The sequence below is a fragment of the Nyctereutes procyonoides genome, unplaced genomic scaffold (assembly GCF_905146905.1).
Source record: "Nyctereutes procyonoides isolate TBG_1078 unplaced genomic scaffold, NYPRO_anot_genome, whole genome shotgun sequence".
Classification (NCBI taxonomy): domain Eukaryota; kingdom Metazoa; phylum Chordata; class Mammalia; order Carnivora; family Canidae; genus Nyctereutes; species Nyctereutes procyonoides.
Window position 1 is genome coordinate 23787372 of NW_026575160.1, and position 16539 is coordinate 23803910.

General features: G+C 34.8%; 1 pseudogene; it reads left to right on the forward strand.

Moving 5' to 3' along the window:
- Window positions 1-6420: 6420 nt before the first annotated feature.
- Window positions 6421-7096, forward strand: LOC129502749 (V-type proton ATPase subunit E 1-like; annotated as a pseudogene).
- The last annotated feature ends 9443 nt before the right edge of the window (window positions 7097-16539 follow it).

A 16539-nucleotide genomic window follows, 5' to 3' on the forward strand; every position in this document is an offset into this window, starting at 1 on the left:
AGCTACTTCTAGCAGCAGTAGTCAGAGGAAAACAAAAGCGTGGATGCTAAAATGGTAGAACTGGAAGAGGAGAATGAAGAGGGGATGCTGGAGAAGAAAAAAAAATGACAGTGCTTTGCGCTCTCCCCAGGGTAAAAAAATGAAAGTATTCCGTTAACATATACTTAAATAATATCACATTCCTATAGTGCATATTTAAATTTGGATTTGAAAAAAACTACCTACATCACAAGATTTTGCATCATCTAAAAGAATGTCTTAATTGGTCCATCTGGCATTTGAAATAATACTCTACTTATTATAAAGCAGGTGTTAGACATTTTTGAATATTCCATCCTTAATTAAGGCTTAAAGAAAGCAAGATTACATTTTCTATTTTAAAAGTAAAAAATCTAAAGTTACTGGACATGAATAACAAAATGTATGGAATCATATGATTTTTTAGGTTAGATAACTAATTATTAGACATTATTTCTTGAACTTTAATTTTAACCTACTTTTGCTTTGAATTTGAGACAGGTTTTAGATAAGAGTCAGTATTCAGAGATCATTTATTTTCATATTTTATTTATCCTAATTGAGAAAATTAAGTATGCTCTTCAGTATGATGTAATTCCATAAGCACTTTTGAAAAGAGAGTTCATGATAGATTTGACTCTAGTTTTAGGCATGTTTTCCAAAGACAATGGATCTATCGTTTGATACTTCAAAGCAAAAATGCATTAAAATTTATTAATAAATAGATGCTTTTTAGAAGATTCTCTTGGGATTCTTTCAGCTTAGATTCTGCTGCAATTTGCTAGGATTTTGACAAGAATTTAGTGATCATCTAGAGAGTCTATTCTATCCCTATAAAAATAAAATCACCTTGGTTTGAACCTTTCTTATGTCATACACGGAGAAGATCATAAGGACTGAGAAAGATGATAGTACTATCTGGGTATACAAGAGGTTAAACAGCAACATGTAAAGAGTGTGAATCAAATTTAGGAAGAAAGCTTTGGTGGATGTCTCTAGGGTTATTTTTAGCAAACTGTATTCAAAGCATCTATTAATGTTTAAATAAATGGAATACAGCAAGGACCCAGTTCCTATGTTGAAGAACATTTTAAAGCACTCCTACTCTACTTGTGTGCATGAATTATCTCTACAAATTGGCTCTGGCAGTGACAACAAGCATCAAAATAAAGCAGACATTAAGCAAAATTCTATGCAAGGAGATAGGCACACTAAATGACATGGACGTGGTTTCTATTCTCTAGAATCTTATAATTATAAAAAGGAACTGGAAGCTCCCATCAGTGTTTTTGGGTGTCAGAGTAAAAATGAAAATATTAGTACTCTGAGAAATAAAATAAACCGAGCATCAAATTTACATGTAATATAGAAATGGCATTGTTAATTTAGACTGCATAATACAGTTGAGAGTTGAAACAGTTTTGATAGGCTTTCAAAATCTAATAAAGACTGTAGACTCTAAGTAACGACAGCAAAAATATGGCATTAGGAAAGAAGTGGTTCAAAAGAAGATTATAGGAATAAAATCAGAGAGGTTTAAATCAGTTAAACTAGTTTCTAAGAATTAAATGAATATTTATTGTTAAGTAAAGCACCTTAAAAAATACACAAATGAAAATGCACTAATCTTGTCTTTAAGGAATCTACCTAGCATAAATGATTTATGTGCACCGATATTCATAAATAAAATACACAGTATTTGTAGTGTGATTGAATGAACTAAAATTTAACTAGTGAATAAATAGAGACCCATGACAAAATTAATTCTACATTGGGAGAATTTTCATAGAAAGTTAACTTTTCAAAAATATTTGTGTATTATAGAGAGTGTGTGAGGTGGGGGGGGGAGCTTAGGGAGAGAGAGAGAGAGAGAGAGAGAGAGAGAGAGAGAGAGAGAATCTCAAGCAGACTCCTGCTGAACATGGAGCCTGACACAGAGCTTGACATGATGACCATGAGATTGTGACCTGAGCATAAATGAAGAGTTGGACACTTAACTGACTGAGCCAGGTGCCCCAGAAAGTTAGCTTTAAGATGGTACTTAAAAGAAAAAAAAATAGTATTTCAAAAACTAGGTATAGAAGAATACTCCAGACCAGCTCTGTCTAATAGAACTTTCTGTGAGGATAGAGATATTTCATATCTGTACTGTCTATTATGGTAGCTACATTATTGAAAACCTGAAATGTTTGACCCAAATTTTTAAACTTATTTAATTTTTATCAATTTAGATTTAATGTCTACCATGTTGAACAACACCACTCTAGGCAGAGAAAGCAAGATGAACAAAAGCACTGAAGATCAAGAGAGTATGAGAACTTGCTTTGGAGGTGGCCATTTCTCTAGTCTGGCAGGAGTAAAGCTGGATGATAAAATAGAGGTAGGATTAAAAGAAAACAGCTCAGTAAGATTTTGGAAGATTTTACCTATTAGGCCATATGGAACAGGCAATGAAAACTTATGAGCATGTAGAGTCAAATCCAACCCTGTGTTTTAGGAAGAAAACTGGTGGCAGTGTGAGTCAAACAAGAATGATCAAAAAAGTGGTTACTATTGGGGTACCTGGGTGGCTCACTCGGTTAGCACTGGCTCCTGGTTTCTGCTGGTGTCATGATCTTGGGGTCATGGGATTGAGCCCTGTCTTGGGCTTTGTGCTAGGCAGGGAGTTTACTTGGGATTCTCTGTCTCTCTCCCTCTGACCCTCCCCCTACACACCCTAAAATAAATAAATAAATCTTTTAAAAAAGTGATTACTATAAAAGTTTATGCAAGTGATTTTAAGGTATTAAGACAAAAGAAGAGAAGACAAAAGGACAGTTGCAAAAAAGACAGTTCAGAGATATATCTATCATAATTGCCTTAATTTGTTTCCTCAAACTCAGGAGGAAACGTCTGAATAAATATTACAAGTGCAAGTGGCCAGAAGAGGGACCAGGGAAAAGATGGCAGCCAATATTGGGAGTGTGACTAGGCCGGCTATCCATCCAGATGAGTAGCTGGAATTCATTCCTACAGGAAGTCTCTGGGCCTCAAAATGGTCTCACCAAAAGAGAAAGGGCACTGAGACATTTATACACACAATTCCCATCAATCTCTAGTTGAGGGTTATTTCCAAGGGATATTAATCCCCTAGGACTTCTGGCCTGTTGTACACTTGGATGGCATAGTTTTCCATATTTTCAGAAAAAGCAAAACAAAATAAAACAAAAGCACCTTAGGACTAGAGAGGCAGGTAATAGGATCTAGAAGCCCTCGAGAAAATATTGAAATGGCAGCATCCACAGTATGTAATCAAGACTCAGTGTCGGTACAGATATGAATATCAAGCTGGGTATGCTACACATATTATAAAATGTTAAAATATCTATAAACATAATAACAGGTTTGCTTCTTAAAAATGAAGGTAGAGGTATTCAACTTTAAAAATCTAAGAACAATAAAAATACATTTATATTAGAAAATAAATATGTATGTAGAATACTAATACATATTTAGTCAAAAGAACACAGATGAGATAATTGACCATTCACAACTGAAGCAAATTGTGTTGGGTTTTTTTTTTTTTTGGTTTTGCTTTGTTTTGTTTTGTTTTTTGAGCCACCACTGGTTTGAGAACCACTGGTTCTCAAAGTTTTCCGTGGCTCTTTGGTGTCCTGCCAAGTTTTCACAGTGTGCCCCACTTTTGATAAGTATGTGAGGTTTACTAATGCTGTCATTGAATATATATTCTGTCATGACAATATCTGATGAGCTGAAAAGTGAGACAAAGCACACTGTGAAGCCAGACACTTGAAAATGTCTTTATTGGAATATGTGAGTACTCTGCTCCATTAACATAGGCAAGAATTTGGTCAGTAAAATAAAGATTTTAATTGAAACTCTGACCGATGTAAGACAAGCAAGCTTAAGAATTAAGCAATTGAAGATGTTTTCATAGACACCAGGAGTTACTATTGTTTTGTAGTAACAACAGTATTTTAGTTATTTCTAACATGTTGTGGATCCCTTTATCACTTTTTCACCAGAACTGTAATATACTAAAGTGTACAAGTAAAAAAGCAAAACAAAAATACTTTGAGAAATGTAGGCTAGTGTGGGGAATATGTATGTGTGTTGTACTGACATACCATTAAGTTGTGAATTTTTATGAATATTAATAACCCTAAAAATATTTTATTGAGTATATGGTAAGTAAAGCAGAAAGTTTCTTGGTTACTATTGATTTTACCAACAGACACAGAAATGTTAGTAAGATACATTCATTGCCAATTAGTTGTGAAATGATGGTCAATACAGGACTTAAACCATCAAAAGTACACTTAAAACCAGGAGCATGCCTCTTGCAAGCAGTATATTTTCTAGTGAATCAAAGAAGTTATTTTACTAGAAGTTAGATAGTAAATGGATATTTAATTATAATTCATGAGTCCTTATTGGTTATTAATACTAGTGCTCTGGTACTTTCTGTATAAGCTCTGCTTTGAGGTGGATAATCTTCTGTTGATTATTAGGTACTCCATTTTTCTGTATAAATTTCTTCACAGTTCATTGGCTATTAATGCATGTTTCTGCCTTTAATATAGAACATTTAGAAAGTGTGCTTCAAAAATAACTCAAACTAAAAAAAAAAAAATCAAACTTACTGCATATCAATAATCACCAAAACTTCACTGGTCTAAATATTACATATCAAAGATTGCTTAAAGTGTATAATAAGTACATGTTGTCTATCAGTCATTTATTTACCACATTCACATTTTTGCCATATCCAACAACCACCTTTGCTTAATATATTTCTTTAAAATGGCTCTATGTACTTATATGAATTTATTTTAAAAGGAAATATGTGTCACTACTGAAAATGGATCATGAAATTAATTTCCTAAAAAGAAGGTAATTTATAAAAAATAAAAAACACTATTACTACATTTAAAATTAAAATAAAAATGAAATCAATTTTATATAAGTAAAAACAAATTTATTCAAGTTATAAAATTAACTATCTGAAAAAAAATGTACCTAAATGAGAAGAACATAATTATTTTTGACCAGCCGATAGTAAGAGAGATATTTTATTTAATATGCTTAGATTAAGAAAAAAATAATCTATTCAAAATGGGCTATTCTTGCCTTTTTTGTTATTATACAGTTTTAAAAATCACATGTGTATGTTGTTGAATAAGAAAAAAAATATTAACTCTCTTCTTTAATGCTTTTAGATGCTTAGAATTCCAGAAAAAAACTTACCCCTTTCATTCAAAAAGTCATCTATAGTGATCTTCAAAATCTTTATTCTGTATGCATCAGGGTATTAGGAAATGTCAGCAAAGTAAGGGGAAATGTAGTTTACCTATTCAGCAGGACCATCCAGTTTGGGAATATACAAAGGAATTTTAGTACTACTTTTATCAGATATTGCAAGTATCTTTTCAATGTTCAAAATATTTTTAATGAATTTTTCTGGTGAGTTATCCAGACAAGAAAATGATCCCAATTCTCATAGTCAGGGCAGCCCGGGTGGCTCAGCGGTTTAGCGCCGCCTTCAGCCCAGGGCCTGATCCTGGAGACCCGGGATCAAGTCCCACGACAGGCTCCCTGCATGGAGCCTGCTTCTCCCTCTGCCTGTGTCTCTGCCTCTCTCTCTCTGTCTCTCTCTCTCTCTTTCTGTGTGTCTCTCATGAATAAATAAAATCTTTAAAAAATATTCTCATAGTCAAATAAGCTCCTAAGGCAGATATTTTTTCCTCCCTTCATAGTCTTTCCTGTTCCTTCAGCAACTGATCTTCCCAGTGATTTCTGTGTATGATTATGCAATGAAGAACTTGTATTTCCAGGCCTTCTGTGCAGCTAGATTTGCTATTTTGACTGCTCTGAGCAGTGGAATCCATGTGGAAGAAAAGGTGCATTTAACTTCCAGAAAATGTACTTAAAGGGAGGAAAAATGTCCTTTTCCTGTATTTTTTCTCCTTTGTTCTGGCTGGAAGCAAATGTGATGGGTTGAGCTGGAGCAGCTCTCTGGGACCATGAGATGGAAACCATGATTCAAAAATTGTCTGAGAAGAACCAGAAGCTGAAGTTATTAAGCAAGGAAGCCAAAATCTGCACTGGATTTTCCTTTTCTCTTCCTTCCACCACCTTTTTCTTTCTTTCTTTTTTATTAAACTTTTATTTATTTGAGAGAGAGAGAGAGAGGGGAAGAAAGCAGGAGAGCGCAAGCATTGGAGAGGGAGAAGCAGGCTGCCCATCCAGCAGAAAGCCCGATGTGGGGCTCGATCCCAGGACTGTGGGATCATGACCTGAGCCAACGGCAGCCATTTAACCAACTGAGCCACCCAGATGCCCCCAGTGACCTTTCAAACCTGAGCCAGAGCCAGTTGCCCACCGCCTAGCATCACCTTCACTATGACCCTCAGTGACGCTGATGTGCAAAAGCAGATTAAGTGTATGATGGCTTTTTTTTTTTTTTTAACAAGAAGTCAACAAGAAAGCCAACGAAATAGATATGAAAGCAGAGGAAGAGTTCAACATTGAGAAAGGCCATCTTGGGCAAACCCAAAGACTGAAGATTATGAAATACTATGAGAAGAAAGAAAAGCAAATTGAATAGCAAAAGAAAATTCGGCTGTCCAATTTGATGAATCAGGCAAAGCCAAAAATCCTCAGAGTGAGAGGTGACCTGATTACAAACCTTCTAAATGGTGAAACAGAAGCTCTGCAAAGTGATAAAAGATACAACCAGGTACCAAGTGCTGCTGGATGAACTGGTCCTTCAGGGTTTGTACCAACTGTTGGAGCCCCAGGTGATAGTACCTTTCAGGACATAGGATTTCCTTCTGCTAAAGGCTACAGTGCCAAAAGTGATTCCTATGTACAAAATTGCCACCAAAAAGATGTTGATGTCCAAACTGATCAAGAAGACTACCTGTCTTAGGAGGTAGTGGTGGAGTTGAGGTTTATAATGGGGACCATAGAATAAAAGTTTCCATACTCTAGAAAGCCAGCCAGGTCTCAATCCCAGCAGATACTGCCAGAAGTACAGGGAGCCTTCTTTGGACTGGAAGGTGGAGAAAGGTGTTGATCCACTGCTCTACTGCTCTGATGTGGAAGTTTCTGGTATTTGAAGAGATGAGATATCTGCGTGACTTCCTTTTCACTGCCCTAATACTCTATATTTATCAGTGGATACCCTTCTACAGCTAATGCCTGTGGCCTAATTGTTAACAATGAGAGGAAGATGGGATCCCTGGGTGGTGCAGTGGTTGAGCACCTGCCTTCCGCTCAGAGCATGATCCTGGAGTCCCGGGATCAAGTCCCACGTCGGGCTCCCTGCATGGAGCCTGCTTCTCCCTCTGCCTGTGTCTCTGTCTCTGTCTCTCTCTCTGTGTGTGTGTCTTTCATGAATAAACAAATAAAATCTTTAAAAAAAACAATGAAAGGAAGTTTCACTTATATGATGAGGAAACCTCCTTCCAACTCATCTAAAAGTAGCAGTAGCAGAGCTTCCATTTGCTTATGTAGCATGATGGTGAAAGTATCAAGTGATACTTGATACGTGAACTTCACCAAGTCTCTTCTCCTTCTCTGGTTTCAGTTCTCCAATCTAGAAGGTGATGTATATGGTGTTCTCTGACATAAATTTCGGCCCTTTAAGCTTGAAATGCATGGGAGGTATGCATTTCTTCCAGCAGTAGTAGCTTCATTGTTAACCTGTTTGGACCTAGAAGTGTTCTTCATCTGTAAATATGATTTAAAATCTATTCCATGAATGTGCTTAAAAACAAAAGGTTTACATGAAAAGAAAAAGGTGTGAAAAACTCTACACCTCTCATACTGGTAATTGTAGAGTACACATACCAATAACTTTCTGCCTGCATTTATGCATGAGAAAAGTAAGCATTTATTTTTAGCCAATCTTAATTTGATGTTTTCTGTCACTAGATTTAAGTCAAACAATCGTAAGAGGAAAAACTTTCCTTCCATTTTGAAATTATTTCCCATACATAGTTGTGTACGCTGGATGTTAATATAAACTTGCCTTCCGAGTTTGTAAAGTAGGATTTAATGAATGGCCAAATTATATCTGTAATATGTACACATGTCACAGCCTATTCCTTTTATGTGAGTAGATTCCAGGTTTCATCTAAAAAAATTATAAAGATCTTCTTACAACCCAAACAGATACACAAGAGCATTTCCCTGGAAACCCAAAGAGGTTCAGTATGGAAAAAAAAAAAAAAGAAAACAGTTGTACATACTTATTCTCAGAGCTGAGAAAAAAAGTTTAAAAATCAGGAGTCTTCCTTTTATTTTACTGTAATAGTTTTATTATATACCAAGTTATTTCTACTAACTCTTCATACATACCTTACATTATAAAGATTTCCTCTATATACAATGAGTAGATTTTTATACATTCAGGTACAAGAGCTTAAATGTTGAGACTCTTTGAAAGTAACAATGGCTTAACTACTTGACCAAAAGGTATTCCTAGTTTAGACTATTAATTGTTGTGATCTTATCAGTACAATAAGTTACTGATATTCTGTATATAACCTAAATGTATTATAGCATAATTCAGAAAAAAATAGTGTTGAATAAGATAAAATAATTAAAATAATATTCTTGGAGTTCTATGGCCCCAGGACTTTGTCTCAGTCTTTCTGTTTAGGGTCTAGCATGCTAACATTTCGCTCTGGCTCATTCTCTCTGATCAGATGCAATGACAAACAACCTGGTCAGTGACTTCAAGCAGAGTTTAATTCCTGCTCATTCCACTGTCTATCACGTCTTTTCCACTTAGAACCAAGGATAACAGTGTAACCTTTATCCAGGATACTGCTGTTCTTTTGGTAGAGTGAAAGAGATGAATGGCAAACCATAGGCCGGTTCTTAAAACTTTGTTCAGAAGTGACACACTACACAATTACTCACATTTTATTGACCAAAGCAATGCAGGTGAACAGACCTTGGGAAATATAATCCTCCCCAAAAGAATAGCATTATAAATACAGAAGGTGTTTAAAAATCTAGCCTGTGATCTAATCACTCTGCTACCAAGGGGACACTTGGCTCACATCTCCTTGATAACATTATACCTGAATCTCTGGGTCAATAAGCTAATGATATTCACTAGGAAGAAGTCTTTATCTAGGGAAGATTCTTAATGGGGTGCTCCTGGCTAAAGATGGCTTATAATTAAAAAAAAAAAGAATCTATGGATTTATGGGGTATGGCTCGCTGGAAAATGTCACACTAGCTGGTGGGAAATTGGAGATGTTTCATAAACACAGTGCTCCCTGATATCCAAGGTAGTAACCCACATACCTCACTTAGAGATTGTGTCTATTCTTGGCCAAGAGTGAACATCCACCTTGGGAAAGAAAGAACCCAGGGGCTGCTCAGCACGACTTAGAAGTTTCTTCACTTTATCTGAGTCTCTTAATTATCTATATCCTTGAAATTATTAGTGGAACCTGATGTTGAGTATGATGTCTGACCCATTTGAGTTTGTTTTGACAAGTCAGTCATCTGTGTTACTCAACAACTCATCTGGCCAAGCTTGATATCAGTGCAACAAAGGGAAAGCAAATATTTTTGAACACTAATGTAATCTACCATGCTCCTTATGCTTACTGATATATTTAGATTTATTGTTGGCTTTTTATTCTGTCTCATAAAATTCTCTTCTTCGTGTGCGTGTTTTCTCTTTGCGTTCTATTTGATCAGTATTTATTGCTGTTATACTCTTTATTGGTTTGGACTTTTTATTTTATTTCTGGGACTTACTGGCAACCAGTGATTATTTTTTACTGTCTTCATCATTTTACTTTTTTCAGAATGTCATATAGTTAGAATTATACAGTATTTAACCTTTTCAGACTGGCTACTTTCACTTAGTAATATGCCTTTAAGATACCTCCGTGACTTTCTGTGGCTTGATAGCTCATTTCTTTTGAGTGCTGAATAATATTCCATTGTCTGGATGTACCACAGTTTATTTATATATTCACCTATTGAAGAACATCTGGGTTGCTTCTAAATTTTGACAATTGTAATTAAAGCTGCTATATACATTTGTGTGAATGCTTGGACACATTTTCAACCAGTCTGGATACATACCAAGAAATGTAATTGTTTTTTCATGTGGTAAGAGTACATATTTAGTTTTATGAGAAGCCACCAAACTGCCTTCCAAAGTAACTGTAACATTTTGCACTTCCACCAGCAATGAGTGAGAGTTTCCATTGTTTCATATCCTCAGCAGCATTTATTATCATCATTGTTTTAGATTTTAGCTTTTCTAATAGGTGTAGAGAGGTATCTCGTTTTATTTTTTTAAACATTTTATTTATTTATTCATGAGAGACACAGAGAGAGGGAGAGGCAGAGACACAGGCAGAGGGAGAAGCAGGCTCCATGCAGGGAGCCCGACGTAGGACTCAATCCCAGGACTCCAGGATCAGGCTCTGGGCTGAAGGCAGCGCTAAACCGCTGAGCCACCCAGGGATCCCTGAGGTATCTTGTTTTAATTTGCAATTCCCTAATGACACAAGATGTTGAAGATTTTAAAATACACTTATTTGCCTTCAGTATATGTTCTTTGGTGATAGAGCTGTTCTGAATTTTTTGCCTACTTTTAAGTTGGATTTTTTGTTTTCTTATTGTTGAGTTTTAAGAGTTCTTTGTATATTTTGGATACTCATCCTTCTATCATGCATTTTGCACTGATTGTTTTCCTAGTAATGGCTTGTCTTGCAGTTCTCTTAACTATGTTTTTCACAGAGCAGGAGTTTTTGATCTAATAACATCCAACTTATTATTTTGTTTTCTTTCATGAATTGTGCTTATGGTCTTGTATCTAAAAAGTTATCATCAAAAAACTTAAGTTCACATAATAAAACTTATGTGAACATAAGTTTTCTCTTGTGTTATCTTCTAAGGAGTTTTATAGTTTTACAGTTTGCATTAGGTCCACGTTTCATTTTGAGTTAATTTTACTTGAATGTGTAAGGTCTGTGTCTAGATTGATTGATTGACAGATTGATTTTGCATATAATTACCCAGTTGTTTCAGCACCAGTAGTTGAAAAGACTATTGTTTTAGTTACCTCAAGCTTCTATAATAAAATACCCTAGACTGGGTGGTCTAAATAACAGATTTTTACTTTTCAGTTTAAACAGATTTCATTTTATTAATAGATTAAATTTAAGCAACAGATTTTTAGTTGTTTTGTTTTCGTTTTTTAAAGATCTTATTTATTTATTCGAGAGAGAGAGAGAGAGAGAGAGAGAGAGAGGCAGAGACACAGGCAGAGGGAGAAGCAGGCTCCATGCAGGGAGCCCGACGTGGGACTCGATCCTGGGACTCCAGGACCGCGCCCTGGGCCAAAGGCAGGCCCTAAACCACCGAGCCACCCAAGGATCCCTGTTTTTGTTTTGTTTTGTTTTTTTCCTTACAGTTTTGGAGGCTGGAAGTCCAAGTCAGGGTGTCAGAGTGGTGAGTTTCTGGTGAAATCTCTCCCCCTGGCTTTTCAGTGGCTAATCTATTATTGTATACTCATGTGACTTCTTCTGTATACACATGCAGAGAGAGAGAGAGCAAACTTTCCATTGTTTCTTCTTATAAGGACACTAATCCCATAGAATCAGAGCTCTACCTTTATGATCTCATTTGATCTTTTTCTTAATCTTTTTTTTATTTTTTAAAATGTTTTATAATTTTAATTTTTAACTTAAAAAATTGATTTTTAGAGAGAGAGAAGGCATACAGGGAAGGAGGAGGGAGGGAGAGAAAGAGAGAGAGAGAGACTCTCAAGCAGGCTTCATGCACAGTGTAGAACCCATTGTGGGACATGATCTAATAACCCTGAGATCATGACCTGGGACAAAATCAAGAGTTGAATGTTTAACATGATGAGCCACCCAGGCATCTCATTTAATCTTAATCATTTTCTTAAAGGCACTATCATAAATACTCATGTGATGAGAAGTGTTAGGGCTTCAATGTGTGATTAAGGGGGCCCACAATTCCGTCCATGGCAACTATCCTTTATCCATTGAGAAAGGATTCAACTATCCTATTTCCATTGAATTGCTTCTGCTCCTTCATCAAAGATCAATTGACTATATTTATATAGCTGTATTTCTTGTCTATTTCCATTGACCTATTTGCCTATTCTTTGGCCACTACCACATTGTCTTGATTACTGTTTCTTTTAAAGAAGTCTGGAAGTTGGATAATATCTCTATATATGTGAAACATATATGGTGTATACACAACATGTATAATATATAATTTACAACATATATTTCTTGTTTCTCATGGCATTTGCTTTCTAGTTCTTTGTTTATTACATATTACTTATTTCTTTGCTTATTTCTAGTTTTTTGCTTTTTTTTTCTTGACCTGCAGGTTCTCAGATGCATGTAAAATATCCAATTAATAGTTATTTGTGTATTTATTTTCATTAGTATGTTAAATAGCTCATAGCTGTAATGCTAGTTGCATTTGTATCTGTAATTATTCTATCTTCTTGAATTATTGTTCTCTTTTTTTAGCAAATAAGCTATTTTCATCTTTTATATTTTTATTTTATGATGTATTTTCACTGATATTAAAGTTCCCCTCTTTACTCTTATATTCCCTCCACATGGGCACAATATATTTGCTTTTATTTACTTGGGTGCTTTTTATAGTTTTTATGTTAAGTTTTGAACTCATTATATTCCCTCTAAATTCCTCTTTTTACAAGAGTAAACTTAAAGAAGGGAGAAAGAACCCCATGAAATTTTATTGTTCTAACAACGACTAGAAGAAAACAATTCAATAATTCTCTTTTCACTTATATAATCCACTTTACAACCTATCATGCATTTAAAAAAAAATTCAGGGACACATTAAATGTATAAATCAGGGTTCTTCACAGAAGCAGAACCAACAAGATAGATAGACCAATAGATAGATAAAGATAGATGAGAGAATTTATGTGTATATCTACCTATATATCCATATATCCATATATATATATATATGTTCTAAGATATTGGTTTATTATAAGATATCATAAAGAGACTCATTATAAGATACTGGCTCATACAGTTATGGAGTCTGAGAAGTCCCATAATCTGCTGTCTGCAAGCTAGAGGCCCAGGAAGGCTAGTGGTATAGTTTAAAGGTCAGAGAGCTGATGATCTAAGTCTCAAGGTCTGAGAACCAGAAGAGCCAAGGGGAAGAGGAGATTGATATCTCAGTTCAAGTTGTTAGGAAGAAATAGTGAATCCTCCCTTCCTCCACCTGTTTATTCTATTCAGACCCTCAACATATTTAATGGTGCCTATCACATTGGGAAAGGCAATGTACTCCATTTAGTCTTCCAGTTCAAATATTAATCTCTTCAGAAGCGCTCTCACAATCATGCCCAGAAATAATGCCTAATCACACATGTGGGCATTCCATGATTTAGTTAAGTTGGCACATGAAATTGATTATCACACGAAATCTATATATATTCGTGTATGTGTGTATATATACAAGTATAATTCCTAGAGGCCATATTTGCTTGTTTCTACTCTGTCATTTCTTTCTGTTTCATATCATGTGGTCTGACATTATTTTTTGTATACTATATTTTATTCTTTAAGCATTTTATTTTATTTTACTTAATTTTTTTAAGAGAGAAGGAGAGAGCAAGAGAGCATGTGTGGTGGTTAGGGGAGGGCAGAGAAAGAGGGAGAGAGAATCGTAAGTTGGCCTCACACCCAGCACTGGACCCCTAGGTGGGGCTCGATCTCATGACCCTGAGATTATAACCTGAACCTAAATCAAGAGTTGGATGCTTAACCAACTGAGCCACCTAGGCACCTCTCTTGAAGCATTTAAACATGCTTATTTTAAATGGTCTTTACAAGTGTTTATTTGCATTATCATGCTAATTCTTCTTAATTGTGTGTGACAGCTTTCCATTGTGATGGTCCATTTTTGTGTGTGTTCTCTTTTGTGTTTTTAAATTTTTAAAGAGTTTATTTTCAGAACACTTTGCTTTCTGAAAGAGTATTATGTTTGGGGGTTGTGAGATTATTTCTACAAAGCACATTTACATTGGTCTCTATTGGTGTCCTATTGGTTTTGCTACTTCTAGAACAGCTTTCATGTTATCTTCATTTGGGTTTCTGCTACATTCTCACACTCATAAATGGTACCTTCTAGATTTTATCATCTCATGGTTTATTCTTTTATTCTTAGAATCCTGTGAATGTGATAGTTGTTTTTTTTTTTTTGCCATGTTTTTTGTTCAAGTAAATAATGATTTTTGTCTCCCTTTGATGAAGAGAGCAGTCCTTTGATGCTCTTGGCTTTATAAAATGGATTCTGTCTTTATTCTCCAAGTAGCTTGAGCTTGGGGCTACCACTCTTGTAGGCATTATAATCTCAGCCCCATACTTTAAAGTTGATATTATGAATCATCCCACATTAGCCACTATGGAAATTCCCACTGATGGCTCTGGCTTTAAATTCCTCATGTTTTCATGGCATTTTAGCTAAAGAGTTTTTTTTTTTTTTCCTTCAACATCAGCTATTCATCTAATTCTTTTAATTTTATTATTTATTCAATATTCCTGTGTGTTTGGAGTGGGAAAGTGACATATCTATGTCAGGCTGGTCTATCATATTTACCAGATAGAATACATCGTAAGAATATAATGTTTTCCTTAGAGTGGGCCCTAGCGATTTACTCTTTTAGAATTAGTACCAAGTTCATTTAAGATTTATATTATTTGAAAAAAAGTAACAGTGTTACTAAACAGCTAATAAATTATGGGTTTACTTTACTCTAGTTACTTTCAAATGTATTAAATTATTTTGTTACATCAACTCAAGATAAGTTATTATACAAGTAAGGAAATGAAATATAGAAAATTAATTTGTATAAGTCACCATAAAATCCATGGAGAATCTATGAAGTCTCATTCTGAATTCAGAGACCTTAAAAACAGTATTTCAAAGCAATACTGAATTAATACCTATATCCCCCCTCAAAAAAATTATAGCATGACTTGCTAAAATGCTAGAAAGAGCAGAATGCAAGAAGGTTCAATGACATAAATAAAATATCGTGATTGATAAAGTTAGCAATTGGCATTCATAATTGCTTAAATAGAATTCATGTTTTACTTAGGCAAATAGAAAGATTTTGATATTTTAAAGACCAATTTTAAAGTCTAGTAATAATTATGGCTTAAATTGGTACAGTATAATGCACATGTTTTGGATAATCTTATTTGTTTTCTATTTAAAAAAGTGAAAACAAAACAAATAATAGCATGAACTTCTACTTATTAGAGAGTATTTTAATGTTCCTAAAGAGTGATTCTTAAAACAGTAAATTCTAGATGATATCCTACAGAATCAAAGCCTATGTAAACAATTTAAACCTAGATTATCTGAAATAAAACTCATTTTTGGAAGAATACTTGAAATATATTATCATTATTTAATTTTAAATCTACAGTTATCAAAAATGTTTTGATAATATAACTGTAACAAAAAACCTAGCATCTTTCAGAAAATAGATATTTTAATAAGTCCTTAACATTTTGAAATATAATCATCATAATATTCACAACAACATCAACTCATGATGAGATGAGGTTCATTTAGGTATATGATCATATTTGTACAACTGCAGTCCACAGTTAGTTAAAAACAGTCTTTAAGAGAGGCTTTATTCTCAGTCTAATTTTCTCTTAAGTATAATCAAGGAGACTTAAATTCTACTATAAACAATCTAAAAGAAGTTTTTTTTTCTCTCAAATCTAATCAAGAAACCAGTCTTGCCATTTTAATCTACATGCCTACAGCTGGACTTCAACCAGTTTAAACAGAAAGTCTATAATGTAATAGACTGTGTTATAATCTTAAGTGTGAAGACCCAGCAATTTTATGCAATTTGCATCATAGATTTTGATGAACATGGTACCCCTTGGAGTTGAGCAGATCACAAGCTGCATAGTTGTTCAAGGCAACCTTGCGTGAAGCAAAGGCTATTTAAAGTAACTCACAAGAAAGGAAGCAAAGAGAATAAATATGAAGACATGTCAGCACTATTGATGGCTATGGCACTGTGATTAAGGAGGAGAATCACATTTATTTATTAGGAAGTATTGAAAAGTAGAGAAACTATCCAGACCAAAAGCTGGATGTAGACCATTTCATATTCTAAGTTCTCAAACCTCCTCTGGGACAGATGCTAAGGTTACCCTTACGATAAGGTTTTGGGTTTGGGTCTCCCTAGGCTGGTTCAGATTTTTGAATCTGTGCTAGGTGGTGCGCATATACATTCTCATGTAGTCATTATGACGAGCTTGAGAAGTATGTATTATTCGCCCTGTATATTTACTCAGACAGCTAAAATTTAGGAATGTTAAGGACTTGTTCATGTGTCAGGATCCAAGTTTCCCCCCTTATCTTTCCTCTATGCTTCCCCCTATGCATTTGTGAGCACTTAAGAATTAGTAGGTTTCA